A 22601-nucleotide genomic window follows, 5' to 3' on the forward strand; every position below is an offset into this window, starting at 1 on the left:
AAAATTCTGAAATAGCCTGCTTTTAATGAACCAGAAATGGTTGGATTTTGGCAAATGCTTCTAAATCAGAACATTAATAACTGGAGAGGGGATCCGACCACTCTCTAAATTATGCATTTTCAGTCAACACATTGGGGTTGCACCCTGCACCATAGAACTGAGCTATCAAATGGCTTTCCACTCTCCCATTAGATCAAACTCAATTTCTGCAATATACAGTCATATTTGCAGTCTGAATACTTTACAAGGAAGTTCTGCATTATTCTAACTCCTGTTCATTTGGTTTCATTTAATTAATTTCATCTGACTTGTTTAAATCTTCTAGGTTTAATGGGGCACTATTTAATTGAAATTTAATTTGGCTCGGTTTAATAATAGCAGCATTCACCCTGTAACTGGAACACAGTTATGAATAGGCATGTGTGGAGAAGGGTGCAAAAAACAAGGTTAGGCTGAATGACAAGTTGTACTTGCCATCAGAAGTTCACATAGTAACTTTAAAATGTAACCTCAATTTGATATGGTTGCATAAGCAGAAGAGTAGAAGACAAAAGTTAACCATAATGCTGACCTCAAAAGGTCCAGGGTATAATCAGGCAGGTCCTGAAATAACAATTAATGGAACTTGCAGAGGAGTTGACTCTAGAGATACACACTGATTAAATGGGCCTACTCTAGTGCAATGTACCACACTAAGCAACAGGAACTCAGTGTGTAATTATTCTTGGTGTCGCAAGGCATGAAATGTTTGCATCAGTAGTTCTGCAACTGATTCTGAGAAACTGTGGTATATTCTTACCTCTGCATACTCTGGGAACATGAGTCTGTAAAGGAAGCTCTCGGAACAACACAATTAGGATTTAGAGACAGATGGCAGAAAGAGAGATTATACCAATTTTGAATGATATCTCCCAGAAATTCCCTATGAGTTGGTTTGATGGCCAGGGATTTCTGTGGTCCAAAACAGTGACATTTACAATCATTAGGCAAACATGACTTCTCTGTTGCCTTTTTCTCACAATAATCCTGTGATTGGAATTTGGCTAAGAGAAAAGTGTCTGGCTTAAGGTCACCCAGTGAATTTCCAAAGCTGAGAAGGGCATTGAAGCCAGGCTTTCATGGAATCACAGGTGCAGAGAACTGTAGAGCTGTAACAGACCTTACAGGTCACTGAGTCCAACCATTGACTGAAGCAGGAGATCTATTTTTGGTCTATATCCAACACCTGAATTATTATACCGTATTGCCATCCTTCATCCTCCCCTCTCCAAGCATTTAGGTTTAATTCTGTGCAGGAGGTTGCAGTTAGAGGTTACATGAATGGACTCAGCGAGTAGGATATTTCTACATATTAGAGAATAAAACAGAGTTTTTATTACAAAAATAAAAAATAATACATGCGTGGTTTCTATATACATTGGGTTTGTTCATCCCACACTAGAGAGAGGATACTGATTAAACATTTCCCATCATCACCATACACTGACCCAGATTCTGCTGCCTATACTCTTTGAATGCATGGCAGAGGGTTGGACATACAGAAGAAGCATAGTATACAGCCTCAACATCCTGCAAAAAACACTGAAAATCAATTACATATGCTCTGCAGTAGTGAATATCATAGGATGAGTTGGGCTGGTGAATCTGAAATAAAATTTAGTCCAAGCCTTACAGGAGCTATCCAAGGTCCTGAATTTATAGGGTTTAGCTCCTGTACATTTGGTTTAAAATCTGGAGCTCATTCACCACCCTCACCACAAAGTCATCAGCCTGCGATTCTCTGGAGTCTTATGCTGAGGGTGTAATTGCCAGGTACAAATATGTGACTGCTGGCTCCATGCCATTTATCAGCACAGTTGTCATAATCCTGCTGGCATGCCATAACCAAATAGCAAGTACTGTTTGCACATGTGGAAGAATAAAAATCAGGTGTAATATATGAAGACATAAAAACCTGCTTCTTCAGGTAGCAACTGTTGCAGGAGAGGGGAATGATTCATCCCTCATCATCTTCTCCTATTTATGCTTTCCTTTCAGCATCTTTGCTTTGCTTTTGGCATTATTTGATTCACTTCCAAGGCTACTGGCTGACTTGTGGAGCTATAAAGGAAGGAGCACAAGATGCAAGTAAAAGGCAGATACACAGTTCCTTCTACTCCTAATGGCCTCTACATAAAATCCAAGTCATGTTTCACTGTTATAGATTATCCAGAGGATCTAAAACTGGGGAAATCAATACATTTGGTGAACGTCCTTCCTTTGAGTAAATCAAAGCCCTGCTACTGATTTGCATAGAGTTTGCATAAGCATAGTTGACGACAACTTGCTGCAACACCAGAATATATTACACTCCTTACGTGAAATCAACAATCAGGAACTGAAAACAAAAAGGGTAGCCTCAGAAGACAAAGTGAGGTGACAGCTGTGCAGTGATGGTGTTGCAGTATTACTAGGTTAAAACACACACATCAGTTCCAACATATTAGTTCCCTGCTTACATTGTCTAAAAAACAAAGAGAATTTTATAACTGTTTCCAGAACATGTAATGTGCGGAATTGTCTGTAGCCTTAATCCACTCACATGGGACTGCTGTTCAGTGAATTTTCTGCTTCTAATTTGGAAAGTGGTGAGACTGAAATGAAATGAAATGAAATGAAATGGAATGGAATGGAATGGAATGGAATGGAATGGAAGGAAGGAAGGAAGGAAGGAAGGAAGGAAGGAAGGAAGGAAGGAAGGAAGGAAGGAAAGGAAAGGAAAGGAAAGGAAAGGAAAGGAAAGGAAAGGAATTTTCAAAATCATCATATCTGATAGCTTTACTCTTAGGGTCATCTCTTTTGCTAAGGAATGGATAGACGTACAGGCAACAATCCAATACTCTGAAACTGTAACTCAATTGCTTCTCCCTATGTGATGTCCTGCCAGGCAGAAGAAGCCCAGGCCTTTGAGGACATCTAAGTGAAATGGCAGTGCCTCTAGTAATCCTAATTCTCAGGCTGTACAAAATCACAATTAGGAAGAAAATCATACTACTTAGGAGTGGTGTGTGTGTATATATATGTGTGTATGTGTGTGTGTTTAAAGAATCTTCCATAATTTCTCAATTTTGCTGTACCAAATAAGAAAATAACTCAAGATTCAATGCAAAATAAAAACAAATATAAAACACAACTACATATAAAAAACCCTGATGAACTAATCCATTCAGTAGCACTCAAACACTGGAGGCATTCAAGAGAAAGTTAGACAGCTATCTGTCAGATATACTTTGACTGGGATTTCTGCATTGAGCAGGGGATTGTTCTTGATGGCCTTTTAGGCTGCTTCCAACTCCATTACTCTCATTCTGATTCCATGATCCATTTGTCCATCTCTCCAACTAGCCCAAAGGTGTCAGTGCATAACTACTACAAGGTTGGAATTCCCATGTGTTCAACCTTCTTTATCAGAGTTGCCACCTCTTTTACTGAAAAGCTGTTATATGACACATGTATGCAATGTTCTTCTCCGCATGCTGTGACTAGATGTAATACTTCTGCTGCCAGAAATATCCTGTCAAAGTATTGGATGCTGTACAGGATCCTGATGTAGAAAAGGAGAGAATATTCCTTTAAAAAAAAAAAAACCTATACTAATAATTTTGTATCATTAAAGACAAATCTACATTTCAATCCTGAAATTGAAATAAAATGCACTCCTAGGTGCAGCATGAAATTTAGGAATTAAAATAGTCAGGAAAAGCAGACTTACACAATGCAATCAATTAAAATCTTTCCTAGAAATAATATAGTAAATATATGCATCAGAATTTGCTGAAAATAAAGAAGCCTACCCAATTACAGAGTTCCTATTTAGTGTCAAACAGATTTTCCTCTAATTAACAGCTTCAGAATCTCCACAAGTTAGTTAGCTTTGTCATCTTGGCTAAATCCCAGATGTTCTACAAAGCTTTGTGGGGATATTGGTGTCTTCCTATAATGTGCATGTTAAATCTTTACTTAAAATAAGCACATATTTGTGGAGAGTATGGTTGGAAATAATTCTTGGGCCTTGAGAAGTCTGCTGTGCTTTGAAAGGAAGGAGAAACAATGGCGCCAGGCTGGAGAGGTTGCACCTGATGGATCCACCATAAAATCCAAGGAATTCTTTGGACTGCTGAGCTGGAAAAGACCCTATGGATCATGAAGTCCAGCCTATGTCAAGAAAGCACAGTGGGGAATTGAACTCCCAACTTCTGGCTCCACAGCCGGAGACGTAAGCACTGAGCTATCCTTTCTTCTTTCCATGATGTTAAGTAGATCTGTATCCCCTGAGATTATCCTGCTTCCCCTCCCAAACAAAGAACCATACCTCAAAAAATAGATTGACAAATTAACCCTGCTATTTACCTTCCAGTGGCCAACACAGCACAAAGCAAATTAAATGCAATTAAAAGCACATGCTATGAAAAATATGTTTCACCACTCAAGGAAGCTCCTCATTTTAAAATGTGCTAAACATATCATCTTGCTTAGGGTTCAAAAAATTCTGTCTCCGAATGTTCTGATGGTATTTTAAAATTATCAATGTAATTGATATCTGAGCAGAAAAGCCATGACTAGGTGAGCATAAGCATCTGAGCTCTTTTTTAAAATAGAATTATAGGCTTGATAGATGAAGGGAACACTGTGGATGTAGCATATCTTGATTTCAGTAAGGCCTTTGACAAAGTTCCCATGATATTCTTGCAAGGAAGCTAGTAAAATGTGGGCTAGATGGTGCCACTGTTCGGTGGGTTTTGATTGGTTGACTGATTGAACCCAAAGGGTGCTCACCAATGACTTCTCTTCATCCTGGAGAGAGGTAACTAGTGGGGTGCCTCAGGGTTCTGTTCTGGGCCCTGTGCTAGTCAACATCTTTATCAATGACTTGGATGAAGGAATAGAAAGTATGCTGATTAAATCTGCAGATGATACCAAATTGGCAGGGGTTGCTAATTCCCCAGAGGACAGGATTAAAATTCAAAATGACTTTGACAGATTAGAGTCCTGGGCCAAAACTAACAAAATGAATTTCAACAGGGAGAAATGTAAGGTCCTACACCTAGGCAGAAAAAATGAACTGCACAGATATAGGATGGAAGACACCTGGCTAGAAACCAATACCTGTGAAAGGGATCTAGGAGTCTTGGTAGACCACAAACTGAACATGAGTCAGCAGTGTGATGCGGCTGCCAAGAAAGCCAATGCAATTCTTGGTTGCATCAATAGGAGTATAGTGTCTAGATCAAAGGAAGTGATAGTACCACTCTGTTCTGCTTTGGTCAGACCTCACCTGGAGTATTGTGTCCAGTTCTGGGCACCTCAGTTCAAGAAGGATGTTGACAACCTGGAACGTGTCCAGAGGAGGGTGACCAAAACGGTCAAAAGTCTGGAAGCCATGTCCTATGAGGAGTGGCTTAGGGAGCTGGGAATGTTTAGCCTTACAAAAAGAAGGTCAAGAGGGGACATGACAGCCATGTTTAAATATTGGAAGGGATGTCATGTCGAGGAAGGGACAGGTTTGTTTTCCAGGGCTCTAGACGTTAGGACAAGGAGCAATGGTTTCAAACTACAGGAAAAGAGATTCTACCTGAATCTCAGGAAGAACTTCCTGACCGTCAGAGCTGGTCGGCAGTGGAATATGCTGCCTCAGAGTGTGGTGGAGTCTCCTTCTTTGGAGGTTTTTAAGCAGAGTACGGATAGCCATCTGTCGAGACTGCTTTGATGGAGTTCCTGCATGGCAGGGGGTTCGACTCAATGGCCCCTGTGGTCTCTTCGAAGTTTGTGATTCTATGATTCTATGATCTCACGAGTTACGAAAGGCTTCCACAAATAACACAGTTTTCAAATAACTCCAGTACTAACATCAAAGAATCTATAAATCAATTAAACTCACTATATTACTCCTCTTATTGATAATTGATTTCCATTTGGCATGCAACTGGAATACTTCACAGTATCATCTCCAACATATATTTAGATGATTTTTTTCTTTCATACTAATTTAAAACCACTACATCAATTTTATTTCATGTCTGATACCACAGCATATTTAGTTACAGTATTGGAGGGCAATTTGTACTGATCACATATAACTGTTGAATACAGATCTCTTTCCCATTTTTTATTTATACATCTCAGAGGATCTGCAGTTTGTGATGATAATTGAGTACCACAAATTGAACACAACAGCCCTTTTGTTCCCTAACAATTTTCCCAGATTGGCTCGCTTTTCCTCCCAGATTACATCTAACTGGGACTTCGAAACAGTGTTGAAATGCTTTATTTATCGGTACTGAGGAAAAATGAGGCAGGATCATAAACCTTCACAGTTATACAGTATATACATATGACAAAATGCTACATCTCTGTATCAGATTAAATTTCTGTTCATTCATTCATGCATCTGAAAGTTATACTCACCTGAGATTCTGCTCAAAATGGCTTTGTGGCAAAATATTAAACAAATATAATAATCTTAGAACTGCAGAGCTGGAAGCGACCCCATGAATCATTGAAGCTGGCCTCTGTCAAGGAAGAACAGTCGGGAATCGATCTCCCCACCTCTGACTCCACAGCCAGGTATCTAAACCACTGAACTATCCATAAAGGATAAGGAGGTGGAGAACTGACTTCCAAAATTTATATTATTTGCATGCAATATACGTTTTTATCCTATCTCGGGAAAGTCTAGCCTTAGTAGCAATCCATGGTAAGGCTGAAAACAGAGGATTCTGAGGATTATGTAGGACAGAACTCAACAATGGAACTTTTGACCTAACTAAAACCTTTCCAGGCTCATACTAGCACAGCAGGAGAGCAGGAGAGGGAGCCTGTTTGTCTTCCTTCTCTTTAAATACAAGAACCAGGAAGAAACATTGTGTGCCAGCTCTAGACTCATATTTTCCACCCGAGTTGGATTGTGGTTTGGAGAAGTCAGGAGTTGCTGAGAGGGCTTTGCTGATGGACTGCCCAATGGTCCTTTCCCTCTTTTCTCTCTCCACTGCAAGAATGGCAGGAGTGAGGCAGATTTGTGTTTTCGAACTCCAGGGCTCCGAATTCTCAAGCAGCAAAGTATAGTTCAAAAAATTCAAATGTGCAGACTTCTCTTTTCTAGTCTTGTTACTGTGACTTCTTAGCAGTGAGAGACATGGACCTTTCCATAAGGGCTGAGGATCCAAGGCTGAATTTCTGTATCTGATATCTAAGCTGATAATCCAAGCTGATATTGGAGGTTATTTGAGGGGGAGACATGGTCTCTCCCAGATCCCTCTAGGACCACTATCCTGGGGACAACAGGTATGAATGATAATGGAATTGATACTGCTTTTTTGTTTGGTGTTCCATACAACCATCATCCTGGCTATTCAGATGCTGCCTTATACATCTACTTGAATCACTGAGCATTACATTAGAAATTAAGGAGCGCCTCCTCTGACTAAGCCATTTTCCTTCAGAAATTTCCTCAGAAATAATAGGCAATGTTGAAACTGAAAATAAACATTTTCGCAGTGCTTTCATTTTAATTGATGCCACACATGATGGCCCAGGTGTGTGAGATAACGCATTTTTGCCAGCGTTGTCAATCTGCAGCCTCTTGGTGCATCAAGGATAAATAATTATTCTTACATAAATCATTTAGTGTAGCAAGAAGTGTGAAAGGGATATTATATGTCTGTCTGCTTCATCCTCTTGATGTATTTGGTGTCATCAATTCTGATTTCTGAGTGCTAATTTTACATCCTGATGCTTCCCTACATTTTTCAGTCAAACATTAAAATCCTTGTCAGAGATTATTTTTGCACGAGTCATTAAAAATAACATCACTAGCATATCACCCTGTTTTATGTTGCAGTCTCAGATACTAAGGTATTAAAGCTGTATTTCTAATTGCTGTTGCTATAAATTCAATGCACAAGGAAAAAATATTATCAATGCATTCCTAACTGAACAATTTATAAAAGCTATCCTTTATTATTATCTCTGTTTGAAATTGCATGTAAATTAAAAGAATCAGTTTTTTTAAAAATCACTATGCATCTATTATGAGTTAGTTGTGATGCCTAGATTCTTTTTAACCAACCTCCAAAAAATTCGTTTCTAAAATGTGACTTCTATGATGAAAGTTCAGTTGGCAGTCTACAGGAAACTGTCTTCTTCCTTGATGCAAGGTGCTTATTTTCATGTGATGGGCATTCTCTTTCTTCTTTTTTTCCTTTTGAGTTTGCTTTGTGTGTTTCACAAGGCCTTTAAAATAATAAAGCACAAAGCAGGAACCAATTTGTACTTCAGAAAACTGAAAGAAGCTCAAACGGTATTTGAGTGAAACTGAAACTGTTTCCATCAAATCACTGGTTCCTTTTAAACCAAAGAAGGGAAATACAGTAACCAGGTGCTTTTGAGGAGGTGGATGTTGTCAGACAACACATTTCCTAAACACAATATAAACACACAGGCTACATTTCTTAGAAGAGGCATATTTAATCTCTCTCTCTCTCTCTCTCTCTCTCTCTCTCTCTCTCTCTGTGTGTGTGTGTGTGTGTACATACGTGGAATGCACAGGCAAACAAACATCACTTAAGCATGAGCTTAATGAACTATTTACATACTGATGTTTTTGCATATGTGAATAAGGTATACATGTGTAGCTTCAGATATACAAATTTATGACCTGACAACTGTAATCTCAACCCTTGGTTTGCACATAAGAATAGTTCATTACAGGTCAGCCTTCACAAATATGGGTTGGGCCCCAACTTATATTCTGAAAACAATGCAAGTGATCCAGAAACAACTAAAAATCCATTAATTTCAGAGGGCCTCCTGTAAGAATTATTAATAAAGAATAAAGTAGAGCCTACCCAGAAATATCATAGGAACATGTGTATCCCCTTTAATGAAGAAAGGGGAAGATAATTTGTTCTTAGGGGTATTCAGGGGAAGCAAACCCTCTCACCCCCCTCCACAGCCTCGAAGTTCACATATGGCCCACAAATAGTGTGGGCCCCACCCCAAATATGCCTCCTATGGAAGACTGAGCAAATATCAAGCATGTTTTCAAAACACAATATCCTGTCTTGAGATAGAAAATTGCAAGGATTTCATTTGGATGTGTTGGAAAAAATGTCCCCTGAACCCAGTCCAGTTATTTAACATTTTACTGGGATATCCAGGTGTTTAAAACAGTAGGCTTAATCTGTGCTGGATTGAGGTCCCTGTAGGAAACCATTACCTGTTATATGAATCTGTCCACATTTTTTTTGGCCATTGTGAGTTACTTAGCCCAGTGCTATTGAGGTTTTGTGTTTGCTTGCTAAGAAATAGGAACTTTTCAGTGCTGGTTTCTTTCTCTTTGGATCTATTCCTTTCCATGGAGCTCCGTCAGGTCCACTTGTTTAGTTTCCACAGTCAGCTAAAACCTGCACATTTCATGTCGACTGCACATGTCACCAAGTCCTCCACAGACAGGAGCCATCAAAAGGTGTCACAGGTCCAGTCATAAAGGCAGAACTAAAGTTATGAACCAACAGAACTCTATCTACCTCGTCAAAGCAGGATCATAGTCCAGAATGATGGGAAATAGTTACCTCAGCCTCCCTCTGTGTATCATGACATGTCCCCAACAACTTAGTTCTATTCCTATTTTTTACTGTGGCCTCAAGACAGGCATGCCAGTCTTTGGATAGTGAGGACATCTGCCTCCAACTGGCAGCCAGCACTCCAGCCTTCTTGCTGTGTCACTTTTAGATCCTCTTCACCCCCTTGCCCACTCCATCTGGGGATTCATCTATCTTGAAATTTCTAGAAGGTTCTGGAGCTCCAGGGCTTCACAGGCTAGTGTCCTTCGCTTTTCAGTCTTTGATCCACATCAGTGATCCAATAATTTGTGTCTCTATGATTGACATAATGCCTGGTACCTTCCATGTCTAAGGTTGGCTTGGATTAACTTTATGGTGCCCTGGAGTTGAAGGCACAATGGTAGGCCTGAACCTGATCCTCATTGGGACTCCTTCATGGGCATTAAAATAAAATGATGACATGCCTATAGCATGCCACTTTTTACAACATGCACTTCGACACATGTACTTTTCCATTGAATATATTACCTCTCTACAGATGTAATACACCCTCTCTCTTCTTAACAAGATAAGCTTGTTGTTTGGTGAAAATTACCTGTCATTTTCTCAGTCTCAAGGCATAATTGTAAAGGGTTCTGCACATATAATCAGTTTTCCATTTGAAACCATTTCAAAGAAATTTATTTTATAAAAGTAATCCAAAGGCAGATTAAATATAAAGCTGACCACAAGAGGTGTTTTTACCTATTTACTAAACAGATTACATTACAGTAATTACCCAGGCTTGTAGTTCTTTTGTTACGCTTCTAGAACCAGATTTTACCTCCTAACTATTAAATAAAGTAATGCACCCTTCCCACCCTCCAAAAAATGACCTTGAGTTGTTAGTACAAGAATAATCTTATGGAATCAGACCCAAAGCTCAGCTGCCTCTGTATTCCATTTCCAAGAGGTGTTGCCCATTAAGCCGACAACCATTTCTATTATTTCTCACTAACAGCTAGTTTTAAGTGGTACCCTACTTCTGAACATGGAGTTCCTGGTCAGTCATCATGGCTAATAGCCTTGATACACCTATCCACCAGTAATTTGTCTGATCTGTTTTACAAGGGCTACCTAACTCACAGTTGCTGCCACATCTTAAATTACAGCATTTCTTAAAGTTAACTGTGCTCCGTGTGAAGTACTTCATTTTTCTCTTTCCTGCGCCTATCACCAGATCATTTCATTAAATGACCCATACTTTCCTAAAGAAGACAGGGGGAGGAATAACATCATCGTACCATCTTACCACTTATTTGTCCATAATTGTGCAAGCTTCGTTCATGTCCTCAGCTAGTCATATTTTTCCCCTAAACTAATAAGCAGAAAGGCTTTTGCTTATCTTCATAAGGTGTCTTGATCTGTTCATCATATTAGATGCCCTTTTCTGTAGCCTTTCCAACTGCAAGCTGGAACCATTTTTATGATGCACAGAAATACAGACCATGCTATTGGGAATGGCTGGTGACAGAAGGTTGACTTGAGTGACTATTTCTGCTCTCTGCTGATTCAGTGATGTGTGGGATTCTTCAAAGATGACTCTGTATGCCCTCGTCCTTTGAAAAATGAGTAATTGGATTCCAGGCAGTTAGTCTGGTGTTTATCTGGAAGAAGATCAACAATTAGTCATCAATGTCTCCTCAGAAATAATCATTGTTTTGTTCTGGGCTTTTGTTTGTTTGTTTTGTTTTGAAAGACAACCCAGTTTACAGATTGTGCATTAAAGGTAGAATTCTTGCAGATAGATAGATAGATAGATAGATAGATAGATAGATAGATAGATAGATAGATAGATAGATAGATAGATAGATAGATAGATAGATAGATAGATAGATAGATAGATAGATAGACTGACTGATTGACTGATTGACTGATTGACTGATTGACTGATTGACTGATTGACTGATTTTTATCTGGCCTCTGTATTCAATATTTGCAATGTAGCTCAGGGTCCTCCAGTAAGTCCTTCTGTTCCCATTAACCTGGCAACCAGAGGCAGGCAGTCACTAACTAAAAGTGATTGTGAGGGTTCATGTCCTGGCTCCCCTTTTTCTTGAAATAAATTGACGGACTTCTTGGGTTTAGAAATTGGAGACACATTTATTGGGTTATTCAATAAACATCCTATGTTTACAAAAGCATTCCAATTGTTGCCTCCCTCTAACAACTGGTTAGGAGGGCTTTCCAATCTTCAACTTTAAAGTGATTTGTTTCCTGAGTATTCCAGGGACCCGGCCAGTCCAGTGAACAGTTCGCACTCAATAATTGTTCCTGTTCCCCTTCCAATAAGGGTACTGTATCTTCATCCAAGTCATCTGTCCATACCGGTTCTCGTGGGGAGGCATCCTCTTGCCAAAGTCTCCCAAAGGACTCCTCTGCTGGTGTTGTATTATTATCCATTCTAGTCTCTCCCTCTTACTCTCTCCACCTTCTCCTTTTCCTCCCTCAACTTCCTCATCCACTTCTTCGTCTCCCTTTCTTCCCAATAAGAGGGTTTGGGTGTAGACTCACTCTTCCTCCGTGCATCAGCCTCCTCTCTTGGAACCTTTAGTTTCCCTACCTTGCCAGTCCAAGGGTCCTCCAGCCATATCCATTCCCAACCTCCTGGCAAACTGTCTTCCCCCCTCTTTATATCTCCTAACCCCGCCTCCACCTCTACCCGGGGTTTGTCATTCTCTTCCTGCCAAGATCTTCCCTCCTTCACCAACAGACATCCCCCTCAGTTTCTCCTCCGCATTACCTGGGTTTTGCTCCAGTGGTCTATTCTTCCTGGGAGGGGGGATGGGCAGTGTTTGTACCTCCTTGTTGGCAGAGGGCGGGAGGGATGGCGCTCTCATGAGAGGGGCTTTACTCTCACCACCAGCCTCACAGTGATTTAAAGGGGTTTTTTGTAACCCTAGTTTTATCACTGAAGGTCATCCTACACACACACCCTTTACTGAGCTAACAAAAATTTTTGCAATGTCTTGGAGCAGGTGAAAGCTAAAGGTGTAAAATATACCCTGTATCGTTTTAATATACTAAACAAGAAAGCACAGAAACTCTTCGCCTAGAGTGGTCGTAACTGACTAGATAGGCGGGATATAAATTCAATAAATAAATAAATAAATAAATAAATAAATAAATAAATAAATAAATAAATAAATAAATAAATGGTGAGAGGGCAACATTTTTTTCCTGCTTGAACGGTAGTTGCCCATTTCCAAGACGGGTGTTTAGTACAATCACCCAAAACATAAAACAACAAAATTATGGACTTTCAAAAAGTAAAAATCTTAGATAGGTTCTTTACTTTTGTATGAGCAATCAATTTGTCTCAACCGTGAACATAGTGATTTACCAAAGACTTAAAATACATTTAGTAGGTTGGCTGAGAAACCCAAGGCAACAACATGGTGAAAGAGATATTGCTACAGAATCTACCAGTATCAGCACATGCTGTAAAAAAATAAAAAAAAATAAAGCAGATACCGACCAAACAGGACATAAAATTTCAGTCAATTACATACCATCTATAAAGGTAGAGGGACGTGGTGGCGCTGTGGGCTAAACCACAGCAGCCTGTGCTGCAGGGTCAGAAGACCAAGCAGTCGTAAGATCGAATCCACGCGATGGAGTGAGCGCCCATTGCTTGCCCCAGCTCCCGCCAACCTAGCGGTTCGAAAGCATGCAAATGCAAGTAGATAAATAGGTACCATCTCGGTGGGAAGGTAAACAGCGTTCCGTGTCTAAATCACACTGGCCATGTGACCACGGAAAGATTGTCTTCGGCCAAACACTGGCTCTATGGCTTGAAGAGCGGGATGAGCGCCGCCCCCTAGATTCGGACACGACTGGACAAAAATTGTCAAGGGGAACCTTTTATAAAGGTAGATTGGTGCCTGCTATGCCCTGTGCTCTTATGTTGACATCCTGATCCAATCTTTGTTGGGGACTCAATTGGTATTTACAGTGATGCCTTGACTTATTAACTTAATTGGTTCAGGAAGATGGGCGAAAGTCATAATGGGCGTAAGTCAAAGCACCATTTCCCACTGAAATGCATTGAAATGCATTTAATCCATTTGGGCTGAAGAAAAAAATCCACAAAAAAAATCACTGCAAGACTCATTGGAAACACAATTAATTCCTTCCAGCTGAAGGGGGGAGGGGGGGGAAACAATGAAGCATGCAAGACACATCAGAAATGCACAGAGAAGAAAGAGACCAGGTCAGAAATGCACAGAAAACAAAGGGACCAAGTCCGAAATGTACAGAAAACAAAGGGACCAGGTCCGAAATGCACAGAAAAAAAGGAGGGGCAGGTCTGAAATGCAAAGAGAACAAAGGAAAAAGCAAGGGAAGCATGCAAGACCCATCGGAAATGGGGGAAAAAACCAAAAAGCAACCAAACCCCCCAAGACCCATTGGAAATGGGAAAAAAACACTCAAAAAAGTAACCAAAGCCCCCGAGACCCATCGGAAATGGAAAAACAAAAACAAAAAACAACCCCTCCAAGACCCATCACAGCACAGAAACATGCTGCAAAAACATCCAGAACAGTTTTTAAAAAGCAGAAAACAGCACCTTACCTTACCAGGCACCCTTCTCCGATCACACACAAAGAGGCAGCCTTGTCACCACCTACAGTTAGAAATTTGAATTTCCCGCCTTTTTCCCCTGCCTTTTTCTGTTCGTAAGTGGAAGCTCCAGTCGCAAGTACAAGCAAAATTTTGTGGCCAGAGCTGGTCGTAATTCAAAATAGTCGTAAGTAGGGATGTTCGTAAGTCGAGGCACCACTGTATGTGCTTCCAGATGTCCATGAAAACTCCATTTGCCCTGGATGGGGAAACTTCTTCCTTGGGTACCAGCTCAAATATATTGCTTATTTTGATTTCCCCTTCATTGCTTTTGAATCATGGCATGTCTTATAAAAATATGATAAATCAATGGATTGAACATGACTGATCCATGGGGTGGAGGCTGTCCTTCCCATGGGAGAACACTACTTGTTCCACCCTATATTCATCCCAAAATCACACAAATGCCCTTGATTAGGTCCATTTATCCTAAGACAGTGCAATTCCTGCTTATCAAGTTGAACATTTATACTTAACTCCTAGCTGGTTAAAGTAAGGTGAGGCAATGTTTCTTACATGCTAGAGGAGATATATTCTAAGAAGTCTGCATATAAGCAGGAAAAGGAAATCATATGCACAATTATAGGATGAATATAGGAACAGATGATACCTTTATAGACTACTAAAAAAAATCAAGTAACTGCTAGCTTTCATGGATCTGGGCTCACTTCATGAGGCCTGCACCAGTATCTTGCCATTAGTGCACTGAATTTAAATTCCCAAAAGGTCATGGCAGATGGATTTGCCAGACATTATCAGACAGATGCCTGCATTCAATTGGTTGTTTAATTATAGTAACCCATCGGCCAAAATCCTGTTATATAATGTAAGCAAAGTTGTAAGTTATAGTTTGTTCCTGTCTAGTAAATAAAGTGCTCCTGCCACAATTCTCAAGGTGTGTGTGAGTATGTTGGCTTGGTGTGTTAACTCCCCTTCCCCGAATCACAACCAGGACTTGTATTTACCATCTAGAAAAGGATTGAAACTTACATTTTTGCTTATGCGATGCAACAGGATTTTGTCCATTGAACCAGTGAGCTTTACAGGAGTGCTGACTTACCATTCAACAGTTGATTCAAAGGGTCAAATCTAGTTTGGATTGCAAACAGGATTTAGGCCATTATATTCTCCCAAAATACTTTGCACTGGTGCCTTTTCTTTTTGCATTTCCTTGAACTGAGTAGATACGTGTTTTACTACATTTAGTCTAGCTACAGAAAGGGTACCTTAACCCCTTCTAATCTTTTGTACAGGGGAAATAACAGGTTTAATGATTAATTGGCAAAAATCACAAATGATGATGTTTAATTATAATATACAGGAACAAGAAATGTTTGTGAATAAATATAGTGTTAAAATGTGCAATCATATCAAATATTTAGGTATAAACATAGTTAGAACAACTCAAAAATTAAAGGAGAAAAATTTTAATAAATTAAAAAATGAAATTAAAGATAAATTGCAAGAGTATGCCAAATTGAAACTATCATGGTTTGGGAGAATTGCTATAATTAAAATGAAAATATTACTGAATATTACTTTTTTATTTAGGATTCTCCCAATACAATTAGAAGAAGAGGATTTTAAGTATTGGCAGGGATTAATTAATGGATTTAGTAATCAAGGCAAAAAATCTAGAATAAATAAAAGATATTGGTATAAGGCTCAAAAAAGGAGGTTTGGGTATGCCTAATGTTAAAAATTATTATATAGCAAACCAATTAAGAGTTATTGGAGATATTATATACAATAAAGAAAAATTAATTTGGTGGGAGATGGAATCTCCAGAAATAAATGGAAATGCTGAAGGAAACTTGTTTAATATAGTAAAGAGAAGTTTAATAAATCAGATGAAAAACCTTTTTTTAAGAAACCTGTTAAATAAATGGAATAAATATAAAGAGAAGTTTTGTCCCTCCACTATCAAAATTAGTGACTGAGATAGAAAGTTTTCCTACAAATTTAAAGGATTTAGTAGAACTCTTAAAGAATAAAAGGGTTGCAAGACTGAAGGACTGGATATGTAAAATGAGATTGAAGGAGTTGATTATGTCTAAACTTCAAACTAATAAACTATCATGGTATAATCTTATTCAGTTAGACACCTGGACAAAGGATTGGTTGAAAACTAATGGCAAATGTAGAGAATTTACCAAGTACGAACAATTTCTGTCATCACATGAAGATATGCAAGATACAATTTTGAAAGGAATAGTAAGTAAAATATATAATATAATTTTGGAACAAGAGGGAAAAGAATGGGGAATAGAAAGTTTGAAATTAATTTGGGAAAATGATTTAAAAATAGAAATTAAAATAGAGGATTGGGTAAAAATGTGGAGGATGAGAGTCTTAAGATTAATGTCAATAAGAATAAAGGAATTTTTCTTAAAAAATCTGCTTAAGGTGGTATTTGACTCCTGTAAAATTAAATGTAATAAATTCAACGTACCCCAAAGCATGTTGGAAATGTGATGAGGAAATTGGTACGTATTTTCATATGTGGTGGGAATGTAAAGTGGTTAAGAAATTTTGGGAATTGATTTTTAAGGAAATGTGTGATATATTTGGTAAATATATTGATTTTAATGCTAAAATTACTTTATTGTCAATTATTGATAACACAGATGTGGACCATCACTCGAAAGAATTAATCACCAATTTTATGACAAGTGCTAGAATATTAATAGCTAGATTTTGGAAAGACAAAAATGATATTAAAATAGAAGACTGGCATTGTGAAGTATGGGATATTGCATTAAATGATAAATTGACTATTGAACTTAAAATAAAAAAAGGGGAAATAAGTTCTAACAATTTTTATGATATTTGGGGTAAATTTGTGGAATTTGTGTTAGTGAAAGGAAGGGGGAGAGACTCTAAAGAAAACTCAATACAATTTTGGAGAGGTAGTCCGTAATAAAATATTATTAAATGGAGTCCTGTGGGTATGGGGTACACGTTAGAATTTAGTTTATAATAAGCACTATTATTTGTATTTTTTCTTTATTTTTGTTGTTACATATGTGTTTTTTGGTGTTTTTTTGTATTATAAAAATACTTTTTTAAAAAATAATAATTATATTTTGTACATATGCAGTACCGCAGGCAGGACCAAGTTCTGTATCTGCCACTGCAGGCAGTATACTAAAAAAAGTGCAAGGCAGAAATGCATTGTCCCCATCCAATTCTGACTTCCTTCTGCGTATCTGAGTAAAGTCTTGGTAGCAGTAGATGCAATTTTTGATTGCTTCTTCGTGCCCAAGGTGGTTAACAATGTAATATAAACTGAAAACAATAAATAAAACATATAAACAGTAAAAAGTAAAGCCATCACTGAAGTTAATAAGTAGAGACAATTTTGATGTATTTTAACAGCTACTGTATTCTGAACAAACAGGCAGATATGTTCTACTCCTCAACTCATGTGGATTTCAAGGTTTTTCTATGCACTGAATGTAACCCACCTACCTTCAGGGAGGTCAACCTGCTAATGTGGAAAAGGCCATTCTACTAATTGACACCCACACATAAGAGGAGGAAAACTGCTTTGCTGAATAAAGCCAGAACAAAGAGTTCTGGTTTTGTCTGGCTTTTTTTTAACATTGTTTTAAAATTGCTTTGCTTTTCACCAGTCACAGCTACCAAGTGACTCTGCAAGTTCAGAAGCAATGCTATGATAGAGAGTGTTCATCAGAATCTATAGGGCCCTGCTTCTTGTATTTGTAGATATACTGCATAGAGAGAGTGATTGTTAAATTAGGACAATTTATTCTCCCAAAATTAAGCTCCTCAAATAAGCCCCTGGATGTTACATTTCAAATGGACTTAACTAGAGATGGGCTTGAAGCACTGTTCCACGGTTCACCATGGTTCAGCCAGACAGCTTCTTCTGTGGGTACCCCAACTTCCTAGCCCTACCTAGGTACTCAGAGGCAGCAGTGCAGCTTCTCAGCCCTGCGTCCTCTGGCTGCTGCCTCTGTATGGGCACCCGCTGGAGGAGGCGGGGCTGGGAAGCTGGGGTGCCCAATAAAGAAGTTGTACAGTCAAACTGCTGAACTGTGCCAAGCTGCGGAATGGCAATTTGTGACAAAACGTTCTTACAGTACAGGGCTTCACTGAATTCAGACTGGCAGGATCTACTTGACTTTTTTTCCCTTTAACTTAAACTTTGAGGTTTGCATAAAATTGCATCAGCCTATTTATAGATGCCAGATTTGATACATATGCCCAATTAGAAATTATCTTTATAAACTGCATGGAATTATAATGGATCCCACTCATGTGGGGAAAACAGTGACCAGATGACTTGTGTTCCCGGTAAGTTTGCTGTCCACCTGCAGACTGTGCATAGACACTTCTGAGGTCCCTGAACTCCCCCTCCTCCTTTACTGGACAGCTCTTTAAATGAAGGACACCTTCAAAAGGAGGAATGTTCTTTGGCAGTCCTTCAAATGAACAACTGTCTACCATAAAGAGGGCATGAAGCCATGCTTGCTGCAGAATACTGGCCAACTATGCACTTAGAATTAAGGAATGAAATGCATTTTTTCCTATTGTCTAAAATGTAATTCTATATATTTGTTCATTGTATAGATGCTCAGCTGTTCTCACTTCAAAGGAATATGCATGATTTTGTGCATTTTCAAAAAAAATAAAAATAAATAGAAAGCAATACAGAAAAATGGCCAAGGTGAATTTTGTAACAGGTCTTGAGAAGTAAAAAAGGTACAATATTACTCTTTTACTTTCCTTGAAAACTTCAACTACAAAAAAAAAAATCCTTTCCCATCAGTCTTTTTTTAAAAAAATAAAAAACCTTGCTGATATCCTGCAGATGACTCTGACACCAACCAGTATTTTCTGAGCTACTTTCCATCCAACCCTCCTCTAGTACATTCTATTCTCTCTTTATTTTACATCATTTTGTGAGATACATGGTTTATTCTAGCCAACTTTTGTTGATTTCAGTTTCAGCAAACATGGTCAACACCCTTCACAATAATAATAAAAAACCATGTATTTCACAATACTCTCTGAAACAAAGCTTGCTGATGAAGGGAGTAAAGGGTAGCAGAATTTACATTGAAGACTTCAGTTGTATAAAACTTTAAAGTATTTATTTAAAGTATATATATAGCAAAATACTTTAAAGTTTTACACAACTGAAGTCTTCTTATATATAAGAAACAGTGAGAATGTAATTAAGGGCTTAACTGTAACAAATCATGTAATTTCCAGGACATCAGATGAATAAAGAGATTATCTACAGGGCAGGGAATGGATATTGTGAATAAGAAGATGCTCTTATCTTAGTGGCTTCTGTCCTTGTTTCTCAGTCACTCAACAGTTGCTGTCCATTTCCCTTGGAGACTCTCCTTTGTAAGAGAAATTATGTTCACTATCACACAAAGGGTGGCTGGATTATTCCAAGCATTTGTCATCTTTTTGTTGTTTTGATGTTATCGAGCTGTCAAAGTCTGGGGACAAATGCTGTTGCAGAATTTTGGTTGAAAGCATAGTATACACTGTCTCCTGTGTAACATGTAAGACTTCCTCTTTTAAAAAGGCCTTCATCTCATCATTCTGTTGCTGCTGTTTCATGATTATTTGAAATAAGATGTTCCCAGGTTAGCAATTAATTTTTAACCAGGGCTTCCAGCCTACTTCTGAGCTTGTTCAGAATTTTGTTTTGGACTTCTGAAGATTTCCACAGCTTGGTATGTGACTACCTTAAGGATTTACTGTCTCCATCCACAACTTTTTATTTATTCATCTAATTTTTCTCTACCTTCCTCCCTGTAGGTGGCTTACAAATTATTTAAGAACACAAATATTAAAACAATTGTAACAATAAAAAACATGGGACTAGGTAAAAGCTGGAATGGAACAGAACAGAATGGGGTGGAATGGGGACTTCTTAATAAAAACTGATACCAAAAAAGAATCAATGGATAAACATAGAAATCATCCTCAAAACCAATTCAGAAACATTTCAGTATCTGTTCTGGGCAGAAAATGAATATTATGTCTATGGGGGAGCCTACAATAGCAATTTGGGAGCCTTGCACAACCAAATGAGATCGACTCATCCCTCCCCCCACAAAAGGAAACCCTTTCCACAACCCTGAAAAAAGCCCCAGGAACCATATTCCACTATCCACTCCAGTCAGAAAAATCCATATATCACAAAATAGCTAAAAACTGTGATGTTCACATGTCAAATCAAATGAGAGTGGAGTGATGTAATAACATGCAAATATATATAATTTTTAACCAGGGCTAATTTTTAACCTTATCTATATCAGGAAGTACATTGCAGTACCCACTGCAGGCGGGAAACCAAAATTATGTAAATCAACCCAGACCAGCAATTTCCAAGTAGAACACCTTGCCAATTCACCCATCCCACTGCTGTAGAGGGGACCAATGCTACCAGCCACAGTGGAGCTCAGGAAGGCCTATTCCAAGGCCTGTTCTCAGCCTACATTCCATATTTTTGAAAAGGCCCATGACTAGCATCTTCTGAGCTGGTGACAGCAGCCAATTCCTCAGTCATATATGACTGGATAGGAGTACTTCATCAAGCCACTGACCTTCCACAGGAACCACAGTCTACACAAAGATTGTGGCTGTATGCTTTCTGCCAGCATTCCTAGGCCCATCACTTTGGCTTATCCTGGAAAAGAGACTGAGGGGGCATATCTTGTTGTTCTGTACTTTCAAGCTGTTTATGCTTTGTTTCATTTTTTTCTGTGACAGGTGATTGTCACTGAGCTGTCCTATTCCAAAGTCATTGTGTTATGTTGTTTTTTTATATGTGGGAGTTGTTTTTATTTTTGAGGGGGGCAATATCAATTTTCTGCCTAGTAGGGACACTGGAATGTTGTTTCTGGGAGTATTTTGGGACTAGTTTTATCATTTCCCTCTAGTCAATGGGACAGATGAGTTTTGTTGTGTTGCCCTACTCTGAAGTCACTGTTTTAGGCTGTTCTTCACAGTATCAATTTTCTGCCTAGAACAGTGTGAGGTTTCAGCTCTCCCTCCTCTCTTCATTCAAATAAATTAGGAGACTTTTTAAAATTTGGAAACAGGCATGATGTTTATTGGTGTGTTCAACAAATAACCAGTGTCAACAAAATTATTCCAGCACTTTTCTCCTTCTGACAAAGGTCAGTCAGGGGTTTCCACTCTTCATCTAGGAATGGGTTCCCTTCACTCAGGTTCCATGGGCCTGGCCAATCTAAGGATAAGTTCAGGTTCACCGCAGGGGCATGGTATCGTCTTCTCGGCCATCCATCCACAGGGAGCCTCCAGCGTGTGTGTGTGTGTGTCTTCCAGGGTCCCCCTGTATCCCTTCGTCCTCATTTTGCTCACCCTCCATTCCAACCTCTCCCTTCCCTCTCTCTCTACTTTCTCTTTTTCCTCTCTTAGATTTCTCCTCCACTCCTTGGCTTCTGCTTCTCCCCAATACAAAGGTCTCAGGGGAATCTCTCTCCTTTTCCTATAGTCCGCCTCTTCCTTTGGGACCCTCGGTCTTTCCCATGCTCTGGTCCAGGGATCCTCCATCCAGACTCACTCCCAACCTGGCGGCAACGGTTCCTCCCTCCTGCCACTCCCACCTCTACCTCTACCCTCTTCTTCTGCTCTACTCCTACCGTTTTTCCCTCAGTTCCTTCAACAGTTAACTTTCGTATTTCCCCCTCTATTTCCTCTGTGTCTGTTCCTTGATGTTTTGTTCTCTTAGGAGATTTGGTGGGCAGGGTCTGTATCTCTTTCTCGGCTGTAAGGGGGAGGGACGGCACTTCGGCGAGAGGGCTACCACTCTTGCCCCCCTGTCTCACAAACAGGTACTGAAATATTGTTCCTGAGGATGATTTATGGCTTGCTGTATTGGTCTCATCTAGTCACACATGTGTCATGAACCAGGTTCGATTAGTCTACTTGGACGTTAACATTCCAAGCCATTGTATTCTGTTCAGACAGGTTCTTTTCTTCTTTTTTCTTTTTTTTTTCTTTTTTGCAATAAGGGGTCAATGAAAGAATATTTTGGGGGTTTGGAATGCAAATACTGCTCTTATGGGTTTTGTTGTTTTTTTTTTTGAATCCCACTATTTTTGGCATCAAATTTTAAGATGTCTGTGACAAACCCAGACCTACTGGGATCTGCCACACAGTTACACTAAGCTGCCACCAACCATTCCCTTTAAGAAGTCACACAGACCAGGGATGGATTTTTAAACAATAAAAGAATAAGGTTTATTTTAAATACAAACAGGGTAAATAAAACAATCAGGTGAATAAAATAAAGTAACGTGGCTTATTCTTACACACACAAGC

General features: G+C 39.0%; 1 long non-coding RNA gene across 2 annotated transcripts in view; it reads right to left on the reverse strand.

Moving 5' to 3' along the window:
- Nucleotides 1–22601, reverse strand: part of LOC144588459 (uncharacterized) — a 54645-nt gene that overhangs the window by 13201 nt on the left and 18843 nt on the right. Inside the window, exon 2 of one of the 2 annotated variants that reach the window (XR_013544035.1) lies at nucleotides 1–11245. This exon is cut by the window's left edge and continues 13201 nt beyond it. This is a non-coding gene — a long non-coding RNA (uncharacterized LOC144588459). Of the gene's footprint in view, nucleotides 17550–22601 lie in introns of both variants that reach the window. The other variant, XR_013544034.1, reaches the window with a different exon arrangement.

Source organism: Pogona vitticeps, chromosome 3, assembly GCF_051106095.1.
Source record: "Pogona vitticeps strain Pit_001003342236 chromosome 3, PviZW2.1, whole genome shotgun sequence".
Lineage (NCBI taxonomy): Eukaryota > Metazoa > Chordata > Lepidosauria > Squamata > Agamidae > Pogona > Pogona vitticeps.